This window comes from Caretta caretta, chromosome 1 (genome assembly GCF_965140235.1).
Source record: "Caretta caretta isolate rCarCar2 chromosome 1, rCarCar1.hap1, whole genome shotgun sequence".
In the NCBI taxonomy this organism is placed as follows: domain Eukaryota; kingdom Metazoa; phylum Chordata; order Testudines; family Cheloniidae; genus Caretta; species Caretta caretta.
The window spans coordinates 79,875,117-79,893,331 of NC_134206.1; the positions used below are offsets into that span (position 1 = coordinate 79,875,117).

The following is an 18,215-nucleotide window of genomic DNA, read 5'->3' on the forward strand; positions in this document are numbered from 1 at the left end:
GTGGAGTAACAAAATGAACAGAGTTTAGCAGAAAGATAGAAGTCTCAGCTCTCCAGTTGCCTCACCATTACCAGTTAATGGTTAGGAGATCATCATACACTTTATTGTTCTCCTTCTCCCCCAATCTTCCCACCCCTGCAGCTTAAAGTTGGCAAATGTAGGTATAATGATGCTTGGGTAAGCTGTGGACCAAACCCCAAATCTTAGAGCTGAACACTTATGATCTCTGGGGGATTCACGTATAGTTCCTAATTCTGTGAATATAGCCCGTGAATAGTAAGTTAATGAAGGGGAGATTTACAGGCAAAAGTATTGTGTCTTCACCAACATTAATTCAGGAAAGTCTTATGGCCTGTGTTATACAGCAGGTCAAACTAGATGACCACAATAGTCACTTCTGGCCTTATAATCTATAAATCTATGAAACACTAGCCCAAATCCTGCAAAGCTCTGAGCATTTTTAACTCCCATTGACTTAAATGGGAAGTTTTTCATCAACATCTTACAGGTGGCTTCTAGCATCTCATGGAATCAGACACATGTTGCCAGATATTAGGCACAAATTCACCTTTGTCACATAAAACCCAAGCACTGTGATTATATGCCAGTGTAGCCGTGAGGAATCCACCTCTGCAATCGAGGGCCAAGACAAAGAGCTGCAGTGTAGATTCTTGTAGCTACTTCTCTAGCCCATAAGCACAGAGAGTAGCTGCAACTCCACTGTCTGTGGCACTAAAAGCATTTGGATCCATGCCATTTGTAACCTCCAGCTCTACCTATTATCTGAACTGGGGTCATCCCAACACCACCTTGCATAGAATATCAGGGTTGGAAGGGACCTCAGGAGGTCACCTAGTCCAACTCCCTGCTCAAAGCAGGACCAATCCCCAACTAAATCATCCCAGCCAGGGCTTTGTCAAGCCTGACCTTAAAAGCTTCAAAGGAAGGAGATTCCACCACCTCCCTAGGTAACGCATTCCAGTCTTTCACCACCCTCCTAGTGAAAAAGTTTTTCCTAATATCCAACCTAAACCTCCCCTACTGCAACTTGAGACCACTACTCCTTGTTCTGTCATCAGCTACCACTGAGAACAGTCTAGATCCATCCTCTTTGGAACCCCCTTTCAGGTAGTTGAAAGCAGCTATCAAATCCCCCCTCATTCTTCTCTTCCGCAGACTAAACAATCCCAGTTCCCTCAGCCTCTCCTCATAACTCATGTGTTCCAGTCCCCTAATCATTTTTGTTGCCCTCCGCTGGACTCTTTCCAATTTTTCCACATCCTTCTTGTAGCGTGGGGCCCAAAACTGGACACAGTACTCCAGATGAGATCTCACCAATGTCGAATAGAGGGGAATGATCACATCCCTCGATCTGCTGGCAATGCCCCTACATATACATCCCAAAATGCCATTGGCCTTCTTGGCAGCAAGGGCACACTGTTGACTCATATCCAGCTTCTGCAGAAAAGGACCTAGGGGTTACAGTGGACAAGAACTGCTGCCGAGCCATTCGGTCCCTAGTCTGTAGCGGTGCATTGGATTCTTCCGTCCTAAGTGCAGGACACTGCACTTGTCCTTGTTGAACCTCATCAGATTTCTTTTGGCCCAGTCCTCTAATTTGTCTAGGTCCCTCTGTATCCTATCCCTACCCTGCAGCGTATCTACCTCTCCTCCCAGTTTAGTGTCATCTGCAAACTTGCTGAGGGTGCAATCCACACCATCCTCCAGATCGTTTATGAAGATATTGAACAAAACCGGCCCCAGGACTGACCCTTGGGGCACTCCACTTGATACCGGCTGCCAACTAGACATGGAGCCATTGATCACTACCTGTTGAGCCCGACAATCTAGCCAACTTTCTATCCACCTTATAGTCCATTCATCCAGCCCATATTTCTTTAACATAGGAGCCTGTGCAAAGCCATCATAGAGGTATGCAGAGAAATGTGGAGGACCACCTATGTGACTGCTCTGGCGATAGCTCTTTCCATACAGCCCTCACACTGGGTTTGAGCAGGGAACCTTCCAGAGGCCCTCTGCACCGGGGTCAATTTCCCCCAAATAGCAAAACTGGGGAATTCAGTTCAGTTTAAGTACTGCAGGGATCAATGATAAGGTAAGAACAGAACCAATGGCTGCAGAAGGAGTCTCATTCAGCCAACTCAGTAGGAAGGATGGCCACCCTGATACAAGACCTTGGTGCGAATTGAGTGTTGTTAATATTCTGTAATACAGCTCCATAGACATGTAAATAACTAACAGGAGACTTCCTGGGAAACTGAGAGGCATGCAGGGTCCTCATAGAATCATAGACTATCAGGGTTGGAAGGGACCTCAGGAGGTCATCTAGTCCATCCTCCCTAAAGGTCTGTAAGTTGGCACAGAAGGAATTGTGACAAAAGCAGTCACATGTCTCAGCAACAGGGGACTGAGCAGTGGACCAGAATATTGTGGGGCAGGGATTTTTACAATGCAGATGACCCATGGGGCTGTGTGTTATTCACCTGAGTTTAAAAGTTGCTTCACCTTACTCGATTGACTTGCATTAGAAAAAATGAAAAGAGAGCTGGAAACAGCTGTGCGCTTCCTTGTTTCTACATCTATTATAATTATTTCCCGGGATGGGTGAACACAACTATGTTATGACTTGAAACTAGGGATGTGACAAATCACTGATTTGGATTCAGGTTGTGCAAGAGTCCACTGACTCAAAAGATATTTGTTTTCATTGACTATTGCTCCAAGAAATGATGTGAATAAAAAAATCCTAGCTCTATATAATAGGCCTGATTTTCCAAGTGTGTTGAATACCCATAGCCCCCCCGGCACGACTCCAGCTGGAGATCTGGACGGTCAATACTTCTAAAAATCAGGCCCTCCATGTTTAGACAATACATTGCTAAAGAAAAACATTGCTAATATGGTAAACACCGATATACCAAAGTGAAAATCAATCCTTGAAATAGCACAAAAAATGCTACCTAGACACTATATACAAATTAAGGCCTCAAGTAAGGCTCAGCCCTGCACTGAGGGCGATGTGGAGACCTGTGGCTCCAGTGGAATCCTAGATGGCTTCCATTCCCAGCAGGGACATCCCTGTACAGTGATGAGTGAGCCTCAAAGGTGTCACTGGCCCAGTTCAGATGGGCACCCTATGTTTTTGATAGCTTGTCTGAACCAACTGGTACCATAGGTGCTGAAACTAGGGATGCTGGGGGGTGCAACACCCCTTGGCTTGAAGTGGTTTCCATTTTATATAGGGCTTACAGTTTGGTTCAATGGCTCTCAGTTCCCCTCCTTCCCACTAAACAAATTATTCCTCCAGTCTGGGAGTGCAAAGCTGTGCATGAAATCCAACATTAGGCTTTTTGTGAGGTTTCCAGTACTCTCAACTTCTGATAAGGACAAAAGTAGTTGGACAGCAGGCCCTCTAGCAGTATTTCAACATTTCTGCTGCCAGGGGAATCTTGCAGTTCAGATGCAAACAAAACAATCATAAAAATAAAAAAGACCACAACATTTTTTGAACCTAAGCGAAGGTTCAGTGTGAGTCTGAGTTCGTGCAACGCATTGAGGGGTGAGGCTACTTCTTATTTTGTCTTAATGGATGCTTACAAATATTCTACTGTGGGGGTCAGATCCTCAGCTAGTGTAAATAGGCATAGCTACAATGAAATAAATAGAACTGTGACTATTTACACCAGCCAAGACCTGGTCCAAGGACTTCTCTTCAGCTAAATCTATGCAATCTAATATTATATGTGAGTCTTTATAGCCACAATGACTCAGATTTACCCCAGCATTAACTGAGGACACCATACTGATCATGAACTTATTACAAGCAGATGGGCGAGGTAAGGGTAAAAGGCAACACTCTAATTACAATTACTTTGAATTCTCAGCTTTGTTAGACAGAAAACTTACATAATGACTTCACATCCATCAGCCAGGGGATTCAAAGTCACTTGCTGATGGATGTGAAGTCATTATGTAAGATGTCATTAAAAGACATGTAATCCCTATGGACTGAAGCTATCAAGGGTTGGGAGCTCACCCCTGACATCTGTTCATGAATAGAGGAAAGAGTGGATACAAGCTCTCGAGGGAAAGGAGATTTCTGCCACCATCTATTGGTGAACAGGGGAAAGAACAGAGAAAAGGTTCATTTGCATAAGCTTTCTACCCAGAAATCCTCCAAGTGACACACTGGGGAGTCACAATAGGATAGACTCCAAATGTGTGGGGTATGGGACTGAACTGCCAGAGAAAAATGGACGGAAAAGTGGCTTCTACCTTGTGACAAGGACTCTTCTCAAAGGTCCTATATGCCACTGATCGGCCTCCACTGAAGACTCTGTGAGGGGACAATGCACAGCTGACTCCATAATGGAAGATGATGTTGCAGAAGCTGAAGAGGGTAGTAGCAGAATTGCGTGAACTCTGGTGAGGCCCTCTCTACCCAACACCAATTAAACTGAAATCAGTACTGGTGGGTTAAGTGGCGGCACCTCAGGAATGGACCAGGCAGCATTTCCTTTAGGGGTTGGAGACAGGCCTGTCCAAGTGCACTTGCAGACTCTGGGACTGTGCTACTCACTGACACCAAACCGTAAATGGGGTGTAGCAGACGGGAAAGGGTGGAAGTGACAAGTTAAAGGACATTTGTTTATCAGACATTCACATCATCAGGTGGGAGACTAAATTAAAGGAATACTGCCAAAGATACCATGAGGGTGGGTGTTTTTCAAGTTGATGCTGTGTTCTGTTTCCCCCCATAAAGTCTTTGCTTGTTTCTTACACAGACTCAGTGCTTATGAGAGGGGAAAGTAGTACCTGTTAAGGGCACCCAGGAGAGGTTTAGTTTTATCCACGTGTCCGAGAGTGGGCTTGAGCCAGCATTGTGTGTTAATTTTAAGAAGAACCCCTACATATTTGAATGCAGCCTTTGTTGCTCCTGACAGAACATGGGTGGTCAAAGGGCTCCAGAAAACTGAGCCTTTTCCTAACACTGAAATATTTTTTTGTGTTGAAGCTCTTGGTTTCATTAGATTTGTTCTTCAAGGTAGTGACTCTGCTATTCAGTGTAGCATTGAGCATGTTGTTAGCATGCACCAAATAAGAATAATAATTAACAAGTGGGCATATGCTTTACTGAGGCTGGATGGGTATTGTCTCCTTTGTATGTTAAATCCTGCCCTCTGAGGAGTGGGGAGAGAAAGGAACAAGAGGTTCTAAAGTGGAACGAGAGACAGAATTCTGCAAAGAATGAATTCCTTTCTACTTTAGAGCTAGATTCTGATTTTAGGCACAGCTTGCACCAGCCTAGGAATAGTCCTGGGTCAGGCACTGTGTCCTGAGAGTCAGGCCTCGTAGCTGGAGCAGAGATCAAGCCAATGTGGGATTGGGACTGGGCAGAGGGAACTGCTGGAATTGAGATCTGGGGACAGGTCAGAGTCAGAACTGAGATCACAGTTCATGGACAAGCCAAAGCAGTAGGAGCCCAGGACTCTATCTGGAGTCCAGATAGAGGCCCAAGGTTGAAGCTGTGTGGTCAGAGTCCACGGGGGCCAGGAGGCAGAGACCAGGCTAGAGCTGGTCAGTAACAGGGATGGAGCAAAGTCAGAGTAGGGCAAGGACAAGACTAGAACAGGGCCTGGGCAAGGAACAGGGACTGGGTCAAGTGCAGGCTGGGAGTCTAGAGAGTCTGCTATTCTGCGAGGCAGCAGAAATGTCTTTGAACGGGTTGCATAGACTGATCTTGCAGCTTTGGAGGGGTTGGGGAAATACCTGGGCCTGGGGGTCAGCTGACCCAGTCTCTGCTCAGGGATAGGATGTTGTCATTTGCCTGAAGTCTGAGTCACTACCAACTCTTTGATAAGGGCAAGTCAGTGCAGCTGAGTTGTGGTCACTTGTCTGAGGGATGACTCACTGCAGCTCTGTCGGAGGGGCAGATGAGCAAGCAGCCCTGGTTTGTCTGTGCGTTTGCCTCACATCAGGTGGCATTACATTTAAGACACACATCTCTGAGTCACAAATTCTTCCCTGCTTCCTCTTTGCTTCTAGGGGTAAGGAGTTATAATTTACTGCTGGCCTAGACCACCAAAAAACGACTATTCCTTTCTAATGGCTCAGCTTTATTGGTCAGCAAGTATATGAGGTGGGTAGGTGTGGAGACAATGCTGCATCCATTCTCTGCCCCTCTACATACATCCACTTACTCCCTTCCTGGAGCAGGTATCACCCCTCTTACTCCAGCTCATCTGGGCCCCATGTTTCGATGGCCTATGTACAGCTGTAAAGAGGTTCTTACTCCTTTGCATGGGTATGGATTCCATGCCTGAATCCAGCTTTTAATGTTTTAAATACTTTATTGGGTTAAATGGAGAGAACCTGCTAATAAAAGAGGTTTCTTGGCTTTAGAACTGCATGTACTATTAAGCTTTTTTTGGTGAGATCCTGATCCTTGTGGGGAGGAGATGAAACACCAACACCACCTTGAACTCTCTATAGCAAATAGAAGGGTTTTTTTGCACTTCAGAGGTCTGTTGTTGTTTGCATGTCTCTCTCAGAAAACATTCATGTTAATACAGAACATTTCCCCTTTTAAGCACCCTGAAGCTGATTTCTCATCTATGAGGCTGTAAATTACTTTTAGAGGTTAATTGTAATGCAAATCTGCTCATCATGGGGTTCCAGCAGCCAGAAAAACGTGAAAATATTCCCTTCTCCAGAAGCAGAGGCACATAGGACAACTTTCCATTTCTAAAACCACTTTGAGAGGATTATATGCCATATGTTTTCTCAGACGTAGCACATTAAATGTAAGAAACCTCCATTAAATGCAGCGTTAAGGTTGCACAATTACAATGTAAAAATGTCAAGAAACGTAAATGTTAAAGCACTCACAGCAACGTTAATGGGCCCATTTTGCATCTCCTCTATATTGGATGCTATGCATTTAAAAATGTAGTGTCCAATTCTGCAACCCTTTTTCTTATGAATAGTTCTTACCCCTGCAGTAGCCCTGTTGACTCATATGTGTAAGATTTTCAGTATCAGCACCAAAACCAACAATATTCAGTTGCAAGGCATTCATTTAATAAGAAAAACAGGGACAGCAAACACTACGTGCTGTGGGTCAGATTGTGATGAAAATAGCAGATTTCAATGAATACATCTTGCAGTCTTCAATATATGTTTGCTATTAACAAACGTAATAGTTATTTCTTATGAGCTTTATTCAGGACAGATTCAGTTTATGCTAGATTCAATTTATGCTGCACCACTGATACTTCCTTCATCTCCTTGCTATTTCCAGGTGCATCGCTACTGAAAATATCCTACTCAACTCACTCTGGTCCCTCAATGCATGGCTTCAGTTGTACGGGGAAACTTTGCCTGAAACCACTATGGCTTATTGCTAAAAGCAGCCAAGTCAGCAGGCTTAGCTTAACCAAGGCAGGAGGGGAGGAGGGGGGTCTTTGGGTGCCACAAAGAGGGCAGCTTGACCCCACGTCCTTCCTGAAAAGAATTGTGTTGAAGTGGCTGATACATGCATTTTAGAAGAGCAGTTTGTGCCCCAGGAATGTCTATTGGGGGCCTCAAGGCTGCAAACTCTGGAAAAACCCACACCTGGTTAATCAGTAATCAGAAGGAACCTTTTGCTGGACCACTGAAACTGCTTGTAACAAGCTTTCTTTAAGGGACTTGTCTAATGTATAAATAAGGGGGGAAGTTTGAGGTAGTTGGACTCTTTTTGGACTCTCCCTCTGGATACATCTTGCAGTCCCCACCGGCAGACGGAAGATTTGGCCACCGGAAGCCTGCCGCTGTGCCACTCGAGAGCCCTCCTCAACTCTGGTAATTATCAAGGGTTGGGGGTGTTTTACTAACCTTTTGCGGACGTGTGTAGGTAAAGTTTAGCTTTAAGTGAAAGCACTTTTGCGTTGTCCTGTTTGTGCCAGCCATCTATCGGTTGGACGGCCTTCTCTCCCCTGCTTTATTTCCTGACACCACCTCGCACAGAGTAAAAGTGACCAAGAGCTTTGGGTTGAAAGAACCCCGGGTAACAGTCACCAATAGCACTACCCCTGTGAGCCACAGTGGGATGGACTGGCTCTGGCAAGCACTCACTCCTGCTAAGCTGTGCCTCACTGGGGTGGGGTGGGGGAGGCGGCGTGTGTCTGCAGGAGGCATTGTGCCCCAGTCAAAGGAGTACCACTTGTTTCATCTTTGTAGAGGCTAATGCCACAATTGAATCTAACCTTGTGGAGTCCTTGCACTTGGAGGAGCCTAGAGGAGTGCGTAAGGACTGCCATTTTGGCTAGACTCTAGATAGTGTTTAGAGGGCAGGTCTTTCTGCTCGCTACTTTTCCTCATGCAACTAGTAATAAAGAGTCTTTCTTAAGACAGCAGGACCAAGGTTAGTTGAGGGGCCTTGCATTACCTTGGCTGTCAACATTCCATCATGTTGCATATTCCTACAAACAGTAGATACTATAGTGAAGGGATGTAAAAACTCTGCTGGAATAGGAAGAGGACAGATTGTTTTTGGCTGTGTGGTTTTCTGCTTTTATGTTCTTATAAAAGTATTCTTAAAAGTCTTTAAACTTCAAGGTCAATATGAAATCAAGGTCCAACCGAGGGCCATGAGATGAGAAGCAGCAGAGCTGTCTTTTCATGTGCACTAGTGTAGCTAGTTTAGGGAGACAGTTCAAAAGATTTCAGCTGTGGTCATGAGCAAGCAGGGGACTATTAACATGCAAGCGTATGGTACTGATTTAGATGAAACTAAGCGATTTAGTATAGTACCTTGAAACTATAAAGAGCAACAAATTTCAGTGAGGTAACCACAAAATTTAAAGTGACAAAGGATTAGTTTATATACTATTATTACCCTTCACTAGAACATAATTTCTATCTTTTCTAATTTTGTAAGCAAATATAACCCTTCTCCTAGGCATTCCTTTTAACACTACAAAACAGAACTGGTTTGAGCCCCCACCCAGTAATCTGGGAAACCTTAACACCACCTTGGGCACATCTAAGAGGCAATACTTCACCACTCGCAAGCACTGAGTCTGTGTATAACAAAGGATAACTTTTATTAAAAGGGAAAGATAACCCAGCATTAATTTGGGAAAACGCCACAACCACATTCAAAAACATACAACTATAAACACATCTGACCTCAGAGTATGTTGGGCAGAGTCTATTTCCCACCTGGTGGTGGGAAAGTCCAGTGACCAAATATCCCTTTAACACATCACTCCCCCTCTCCCTATGCTGCACCCTACTCACAATTGGGGATCATGGGCTAGTGAAGACCTGAGGTTTGGAGATGCATTTATAGGGGTTCACCTCCCACCCGTGTGTGGGAGGCATTAAGCAATGCCTCTGCTGCTGCTACTGTTTCTCTCTGCCATGTTCTCAGGTTCCATCACTAACCATGGGCGGCAGGTGAACCCTAGGCCCCAGAGGTTAGTTCCTGGCCCAGCTTCTGCCTGAGGCCCACCACTCCCAGCAGACCCCAGAGCCTGCCCCTCCATCCGCCCAGGCCAACCGAGCACCCCCAGTCCACGAGCACCAGGTGGGCGGCATTCCCCCTCCCTGTCCCAAAGTGCCAGGCAGGTGGTGCACCCTGCCCAACCCCAGAGTGCCCCCCCCCCAAGCCCCAGAGTACAGGCCGGTCCCCATTACCCCCAGCCTGGGTCCCCAGCCACAGGGGGAAGAATCTTCCCCAGCACACTACTGGGAAGCAGGAAGGGGCTTGGAGGCAGAGCCTGGTCAGGGACATACAAGGCTGTTTGAGGAGGCTCAGCCTTCCATGGCCTTTGATACCTGCTACTCACATCACTAACCCAGCTCTTAGTGACTTCAGCAAGTAGACGGGAACCTCACTTCCAGCGCAATTGCTGTGTTACCTTTCACTGTAACACTGTCCCCACAAAAAGTCTAAGGCTGAATCCCTAGACCTGCTAAGCAGTCACATCAGCTCCAGGAACCACCAACCAGTAATAAGGACTCTGAACTGAGTCTAATTAACTCTATTTTTAAGCACTAGAGAGGAGCAGATAAAATGATGTCTAGAACTCTTTAGGCAATGTCCACAGCACCACATAGAAACACCCGTCTCCATCCACTTTTCACTTCATTTGGATTTGGCATCCCTATCCCAGCTTAGCAAGTGAGATTCAGTTTAGGGTGACCCCTCTCTCAGTCAGGGCATGTTAAGAACAGTTCTGCTACCCTTTACTCATACAATAAGGATAACACATCATTAACCCTGCATTCAAATAACTAGAGTGATTTGTAACCCAAAACCAGCCAAAATTGATCATTTTGGCAAAGCAGCTCCATGAGGCTGTGCACGTAGGCAGAGTAGGTGTGTCTATGCAAACATGGACTACTCCTGAAGTCTTTCATCCCCCGTGCTTCACTAGAAGTCATGGGAGAGCTCATTCAGACCATAGAATCATAGAATCATAGAATATAAGGGTTGGAAGGGACCCCAGAAGGTCATCTAGTCCAACCCCCTGCTCAAAGCAGGACCAATTCCCAGTTAAATCATCCCAGCCAGGGCTTTGTCAAGCCTGACCTTAAAAACCTCTAAGGAAGGAGATTCTACCACCTCCCTAGGTAACGCATTCCAGTGTTTCACCACCCTCTTAGTGAAAAAGTTTTTCCTAATATCCAATCTAAACCTCCCCCACTGTAACTTGAGACCATTACTCCTCGTTCTGTCATCTGATACCATTGAGAACAGTCTAGAGCCATCCTCTTTGGAACCCCCTTTCAGGTAGTTGAAAACAGCTATCAAATCCCCCCTCATTCTTCTCTTCTGCAGGCTAAACAATCCCAGCTCCCTCAGCCTCTCCTCATAACTCATATGTTCCAGACCCCTAATCATTTTTGTTGCCCTTCGCTGGACTCTCTCCAATTTATCCACATCCTTCTTGAAGTGTGGGGCCCAAAACTGGACACAGTACTCCAGATGAGGCCTCACCAATGTCGAATAGAGGGGAACGATCACGTCCCTCGATCTGCTCGCTATGCCCCTACTTATACATCCCAAAATGCCATTGGCCTTCTTGGCAACAAGGGCACACTGCTGACTCATATCCAGCTTCTCGTCCACTGTCACCCCTAGGTCCTTTTCCGCAGAACTGATGCCTAGCCATTCGGTCCCTAGTCTGTAGCTGTGCATTGGGTTCTTCCGTCCTAAGTGCAGGACCCTGCACTTATCCTTATTGAACCTCATCAGATTTCTTTTGGCCCAATCCTCCAATTTGTCTAGGTCCTTCTGTAATTTGTCTAGGTCCTTCTGTAATTTGTCTAGGTCCTTCTGTAGACCCTGCTTACACAGGCAATATGAACCCATTGTTAATCTTCAGGTATTAATACACAGAATTTTTTGAGTGCTCATAGCAATGGAAGATTCAAATAACTGAATTATAGGAAGGTAGCTTATCTACCAACTTATGGTCCCGTCAGATAATGATACCATCTAGGGCTCATGTGGAAATACTGGGTTTGTAATATGGAAGTTGTGCAGAGCATTGTATTTTCAGTGAAGTGAAGTGCCTAGAGCAATTGACAGATCATTTTTTATTTTTCCAATGTAAGAGGGTGCCTGTGTGTGGACATTATGGGAATTTCATCACCCCGACTGGCTCTCACCCACCAGCACTCAGGTCTTTTTTTCCAGAGTTGGGTATATACGCCACATTTTTGAAAGTGTCCACCAAATATGGTTGCCCAACAGCAGAGAGCAAGGGTCAGATTTTCTGAGGTGTTGAGTACCCAGAATTTCTGTTGAAGTCAATGGGCACTACGGTGCTTGGAACCTCTGAAAAATTGGAGTTTTAAGGGTATCTAAACTAATTCACTGTTTTCACTGCAGCCTCCAACTCCAAATTACACCTCAGTATTAACCTGCCTGAACAGGACGTCAAGCAGGTAACAACTGTCAAATACTTGGGAAACATCACAGACAGCGCCAGAGGATGCTCAAAAAATACAGACTTACAGCTGCTGCCGCCATGTCTCAGGCCCTTCAGTGGCCTCTGTGAAGATGTCATGACATCAAACTTGCTACAAAGCTGCAGATCTGTAGAACCCAGTGTGACAAAGCTCTGTCCTTGCCTCCGTGGGTCCCGCATTTCCTGACAGATTTTGCTAGCCTCAGAGGCTCACTGTGACCCTCCACATAACCCTTCTCTCTCTAGGGAGAAGGATCAGTCTACTGACCCATTGTCATCATAAGCCAACGAGGGTGGTGAGGAGAAGCTATCCTCCCTTGCACAGTCTCTGTTGTCTCCCAGTCTCAGTGATTAATCAGGGGGCAAGGGGCGGGTGGGGGGGGGGGGGGGAAGAGCCCAGGCCCACCCTCTACTCCAGGCTCCAGCCCAGGGACCCTAATAGTATCAGCTACGGTAGCTGACCTTTTAGAAACATGACATGTACAATTCCCTGGGCTACTTCCCCCACACAGTAGCCCTCACTTCCTCAAGCACCACTTCACCCTTACCTCAGGGCCTCCTTCCTTGTGCCTGATATGGTATGTACTACTCAGCCTCTCCAACAGCACAACTTCCTCCCACAGCTCCTGACATGCACACCCACCTGACTAACTGGGAGGCTTTTTACTAGTTTCAGCCAGCCCCTGATTGGCTTCAGGTGTCCCAGTCAACCTAGCCTTCTCCCTGCCTTCTGGAAAGTTCTTAATTGGCCCCAGGTGTCTTAATTGACCTGGGGCAGCTGCCATTTCACTTATCCTGGTACTAGGGATTTGTTTAGCCTGGAGCTAATATATCTATCTCCCACTACTTTTCCATAGCCATCTGGCCTTGCCCCGTCACACCAGATTATACCAACTTAATTGTACAGCAGTGAAATGTAGGTGCTGAGGAAGGCTGAAGATCACCAGATTGATATTTTCAGTTCTTGTTGTCTTCATCAGCTGCTTCAAAATAAGTAGCAGTACAAGATCAAAAATGAAGATATTTGAAGCTGAATCCCACAACCGCATTTGTTTGGTTTCAATGGCTTTCTCAGTACAGACATATGATATGACTGATGGAAGACAAATGAATTCCAAAGAGTGTTTACCAAGGACAAAAGCTACATTGCTGTCAGTCACATGGCTTCCAAAAGGTTCAGTGGTGCGATAAGATTGCCAGTGATGTACATAAACTGAATAACTAGCTAAGTCCTTAAGGCTAGAGATTGATCCAGGTGGCACTCAATCTGCAAGGAAGCTATGTCCCTTTGGGATTTGCCACGATGATGATGAGAAGGGGCTCTAAAGCTGGGTATCCAAAATCTGAGACACCTAAAAATCAGTGGACACTTTACAAAATGTGGTCCCTAATTAACAAAAATGAAATAATACCCTTTCCTACTGAATTTATTAAACCTGAAATCTGTTTTCACAGTAATTTCTGAAAGATACATCTTTCTGAATTTGAAGCTAATACATCATTCTGTGACTAAGTACACCTGGTGAAGTAAATCGTTTCTATTTAAAAGGAAAATGACTTATTTTATTATTCTTAACATTTACACACAAGTTGGAAGAAATCTTTAAAAGCGACCTTACAATATTAAACACCAAAGAAATCCCTTGGTAAACCAAGGGTGACCAGATCCATATGATTGGTATATGATGGATTAAGTGTCCTGTGAACTATGTTCAAACGTTGTGAGACAATAATGTAATGTTATGAAGATGGTATTTTACTATGACTCAATCACACAGAGCAAAGTAATCTTGAATGAGAGGAATTTACAACATAGCCTTTTAATGAGGTACTGAGCAGACTCAGATCCCTCAGAACCAATGAGACCTGCTCTATAAAAGAAAGTGAACTGGAAGCACTTACATTTAGTTTATGAGCATTACCCAGCATGGTTCCCAGAATTGCCCAGAAAGGAGAGACTCAGCAGCAGTTACAGCTGCTGCTATCAGCAACAGGAGGGCAGCAACAGGGTGGCATATAACAACTTTGCAATGAATGCATGTAATAAGGTTTATTTTGGTAGATTCATCAAAGTGTCAGTGTTTTTTAAATAATTGTTCAATACACGCTAAATACAGTGCATTTACTTCTTTGTCCTCAGGCCCAAATCCACAAAAGGACTTATGTTTTACAACACTTAGTGTTGCAGCACCCAGTGGAATCTGCAAATCCTGAATTAGATGCCTAGCCCTATAATTCAGGGGGGAAGATAGGAATCTAAAAATGCAATCCACAAAAGCCAGCAGTGTAGGCAGGAAGCTGCCTAAACTAGCCAATGGCAGATGCCAAGGAAGGGGATGTGGCAAGCCCCATCAATCTCAGGGGAGTTAGGCACCTTGGTCCGGGCCGGAGGGAAGTGCCTATCTCACTTGGGATCCACAGCAGGGAGAACCGTCTCCCAGAATCAGGCACCTAAGCTGTTTCTTCCAAGAATAGTGGTGGTGTATGCCTCACTCCACACAAAATGGCTGAGTGTGGGGTGGAGGAAAAGGAAGGTTTCCCTTATAACCTTTCACCCAGTGGTGAGGTTACTCACTCAGGATGTGGGAGACCCCCATTCAATTTCCCCACATACATGCACCCCGTGGTGAGCTGGAGCTCATGGGGTGAGGAGGGAACCAGTTGTTAAAATTTTGGCAGCTCATCACTGCATGCACCTGATGAGAAAGGGGTTTCCCACCTCTCAGGTGTGTGCCCTAACCACTGGAATGTAGTCATTCTCACTCTCACTCTCTCTTTCTCTCTGGCCTAACACATATTTAATTATTTATACATAGTGGAGCAACTGCAACTGGAAAGAATACCAGAATATGCCATAGTACAGTGGTTAGGGCACTCAACAGTTAGGGCACTTCTCATCAGGCAGAAGGGGGAATTGAATTGAAGTCTCCCACTTCAGTTCCTTTACCGCTCGACTAATAATAATAAAGGAGGTCCTCTTGTTCATTGTGGTATGGTGTTCGGTGTGCTCTGAGCATGCCAGCTTGGGTCCTGAGGTAGGTGGGTCCACATCTAGATTCACTTGGTTTCAGAATCCTGCTGAGGCTTAGGCATCAGATAGGTGCTAGTTTTCAGGACTGAGGATGCACATTGCTGCCTCAGAGGCAGAATCTTAGGCACCCTAGGGACTTTAATGGTGGAAATTTAGGCATGTCTGGGGTTAGATGGCAATTTAGCAGGGATTTTGAGAATCTGGAAATAAGGTGTAAATTTTTAATGGTGGGAGTAATTAACCATTGAAACAATTTACCAAGGGTCATGGTGGATTCTCCATCACTGATCATTTTAAAATCAATATTTGATGCTTCTCTAAAATGTATGCTCTAGAATTATGTTAAGGAAGTTCTATGGCAGTGTTATGCAGGAGGCCAGGCTAGATGATCACAATGGTCCATTCTGGCCTGAGAATCTATGAATCTCAGTAGCACGCAAAGGAGGACTTAGGCACCTAATGTGGGAGTTAGGTACCTATGTCTTTTTGTGGATCGAGGTCTCAGTAACTTTGCACATATGTGGAATTGTGTACAGGAGAATATAAAAATGACCATACTGGATCAGACCAATGGTCCATCTAGCCCAGTATCCTGTTTTCCAACAGTGGCTGGTACCATATGTTTCAGAGGGAGTGAACAGAACAGAGCAATTTATTGAGTGAGCCATTCTCTGTTGACCAGTCCCAGCTTCCAGCCATCAAAGGATTAGGGACACCCACAGTATTGGCTTGCAGCCTTGACCATCTTGGCTAATAGCCATTGATGGACCTATCCTCCGTGAACTTATCTAGCTCTTTTATGAACCTAGTTATACTTTTGGCCTTTTCAACATTCCCTGATAACAAGTTCCACAGGTTGACTGTGCATTGTGCAACGAAATACTTCCTTATGTTAGTTTTAAACTTGCTGCTTATTAATGTTATTGGGTGATCCCTGGTACTTCTGTTATGTGAAGGGGTAAATCACACTTCCTTATTCACTTTCTCCATATTCATGATTTTATAGACTCCGCTCTGCCGCCACCCCTCAGTTATCTTTTTTCCTAGCTGAACAGTCCCAGTCTTTATAATCTCTCCTCATATGGAATCTGTTCCACATCCCTAATCATTTTTGTTGCCCTTCTCTGTACTTTTTCCAATTCTAATATTTCTTTTTTGTGTGTTACTGAGCAACCAAATCAGCATGCAGTATTCAACGTGTGGACATATTTTCTGTTTTATTACCTATCCCTTTCCTAATGGTTCCTAACATTGTTAGCTTTTTTGACTGCTGCTGCACAATGAGCAGATGTTTTCAGAGAAATAGCCACAATGACTCCAAGATCTCTTTCTTGAGTGGCAACAGCTAATTTAGATCCCATTATTTGTATGTATAGTTGGGATTATGTTTTCCAATGTGCATTACATTGCATTTATTAACACTGAATTTCATCTGCCATTTTCTTGCCCCATCAGTCAGTTTTATGAGATTCTTTTGTAATTTCTTCGTAGACAGTTTTGCACCTATCTTGAGTAATTTTCTATCATCTGCAGACTTTGCCACCTCACTGTTATCTTTTTCCAAACCATTTATGAATATGTTGAACAGAACAGGTCCCAGTAGAGTTCTTTGGGGAACCCCACTATTTACCTCTCTCCATTCTGAAAACTGACTGTTTATTCTTACCTTTATTTCCTATCTTTAATCAGTTACTGATCCATGAGAGGACATCCTTCTTATCCCATGACTCCTTACTTTGTTTAAAAGCCTTTTGTGACAGACCTTGTCAAAGGCTTTCTGAAAATCCAAGTACACTACATCCACTGGATCACCCTTGTCCACATGTTTGTTGGCACCCGCAAAGAACTCCAATTGATAGAGGCATGATTTCCCTTTACAAAAAGTTGTGTTGACTCTTCCACAACATATTATGTTCATCTGTGTGTCTGATAATTCTTTTGTTTACTACAGTTTTAACCAATTTGCCTGGTTCTTAAGTCAGGCTTACCGGCCTGTGTCAGGATTGCCTCAGGAGCCTTTTTAAAAAATCGGTATCACATTAGCTATCCTCCAGTCATCTGGTACAGAGGCTGATTTAAATGATAGTTTACATACCATGATTACTAGTTCTGCAATTTTATATCTGAGTTCCTTCAGAACTCTTTGATGACTAGCATCTGGTCCTGGTGACTTATCATAGTTTAATTTATCAATTTGTTCCACAACTTCCTCTACTGGGACAGTTCCTCAGATTTGTCACCTAAAAAGAATAGCTCAGGTGTAGGAATCTCCCTCACATCCTCTGCAGAGACAACTGATGCAAAGAATTAATTTAGCTTCTGTGCAGCAGCCTTGTCTTCCTTGAGTGCTCCTTTGGCACCTCAGCTGTCTAGTGGCCCCACTGATTGTTTGGCAAACATCCTACTTCCGATGTACTTAAACTTTTTGCTGTTATAAACTTTTTGTTGTTTTTGAGTCTTTGGCTAGTTGCTCTTCAGTTCTTTTTGGCCTGCCTAATTATACTTTTACACTTGACTTACCAGGAGTTTATGCTCCTTTCTGTTTTCCTGAGTAGGATTTAACTTCCAATTTTTAAAGGATGTCTTTTTGCCTCTAAACACCTCTTTTACTCTGTTGTTTAGCCATGGTGGCGCTTTTTTGGTCCTCTTACTATATTATTAAATTTGGGGTATACATTTAATTTGAGCCTCTATTATGGTGTCTTTAAAAAGTTGCCATGCAACTTGCAGGCATTTCACTCTTGTGACAGTTCCTTTTAATTTCCATTTAACTAGCCTTCTCATTTCTGTGTATTTTCCTTTTTGAAGTTAAATGCTACAATGGTGGGTTTCTTTGGTATATTTCCCGCTACAAGGAGGTTAAATTTAATTACATTCTGGTCACAAAAACTGAGTGGTTCAGCTATATTTACTTCTTGGACCAGATCCTTTGTGACACTTAGGACTAAATCAAGGATTGCCTCTCCCTTTGTGGGTTCCAGGACTAGCTGCTCCAAGAAGCAGCCTTTTATGGTATCTAGAAAATTTATCTCCACATCCCATATTGAGGTGACATCTTTCCAGTCAATATGGGGATAGTTGAAATCCCCCATTATTACTGAGTTTTCTATTTGTGAAGCCTCTTTAATCTCCCTGAGCATTTCACGATCACCATCCTGGTCAGATGATCAGTAGTATATTTGTACTGCTATATTCTTATT

The 18,215-nt window shown here is 44.3% G+C and overlaps 2 long non-coding RNA genes across 2 annotated transcripts in view; one reads left to right on the plus strand and one right to left on the minus strand.

Annotated features, from left to right (window-relative positions):
- LOC142072367 (uncharacterized) overlaps positions 1–18,215 on the minus strand; it is a 230,362-nt gene that overhangs the window by 82,496 nt on the left and 129,651 nt on the right. The gene's annotated exons all lie outside the window — the stretch shown is intronic.
- Positions 7,743–18,215, plus strand: part of LOC142069661 (uncharacterized) — a 53,258-nt gene continuing 42,785 nt past the window's right edge. The window contains exon 1 of the long non-coding RNA XR_012665597.1: positions 7,743–7,863. This is a non-coding gene — a long non-coding RNA (uncharacterized LOC142069661). The remainder of the gene's footprint in view (positions 7,864–18,215) is intronic.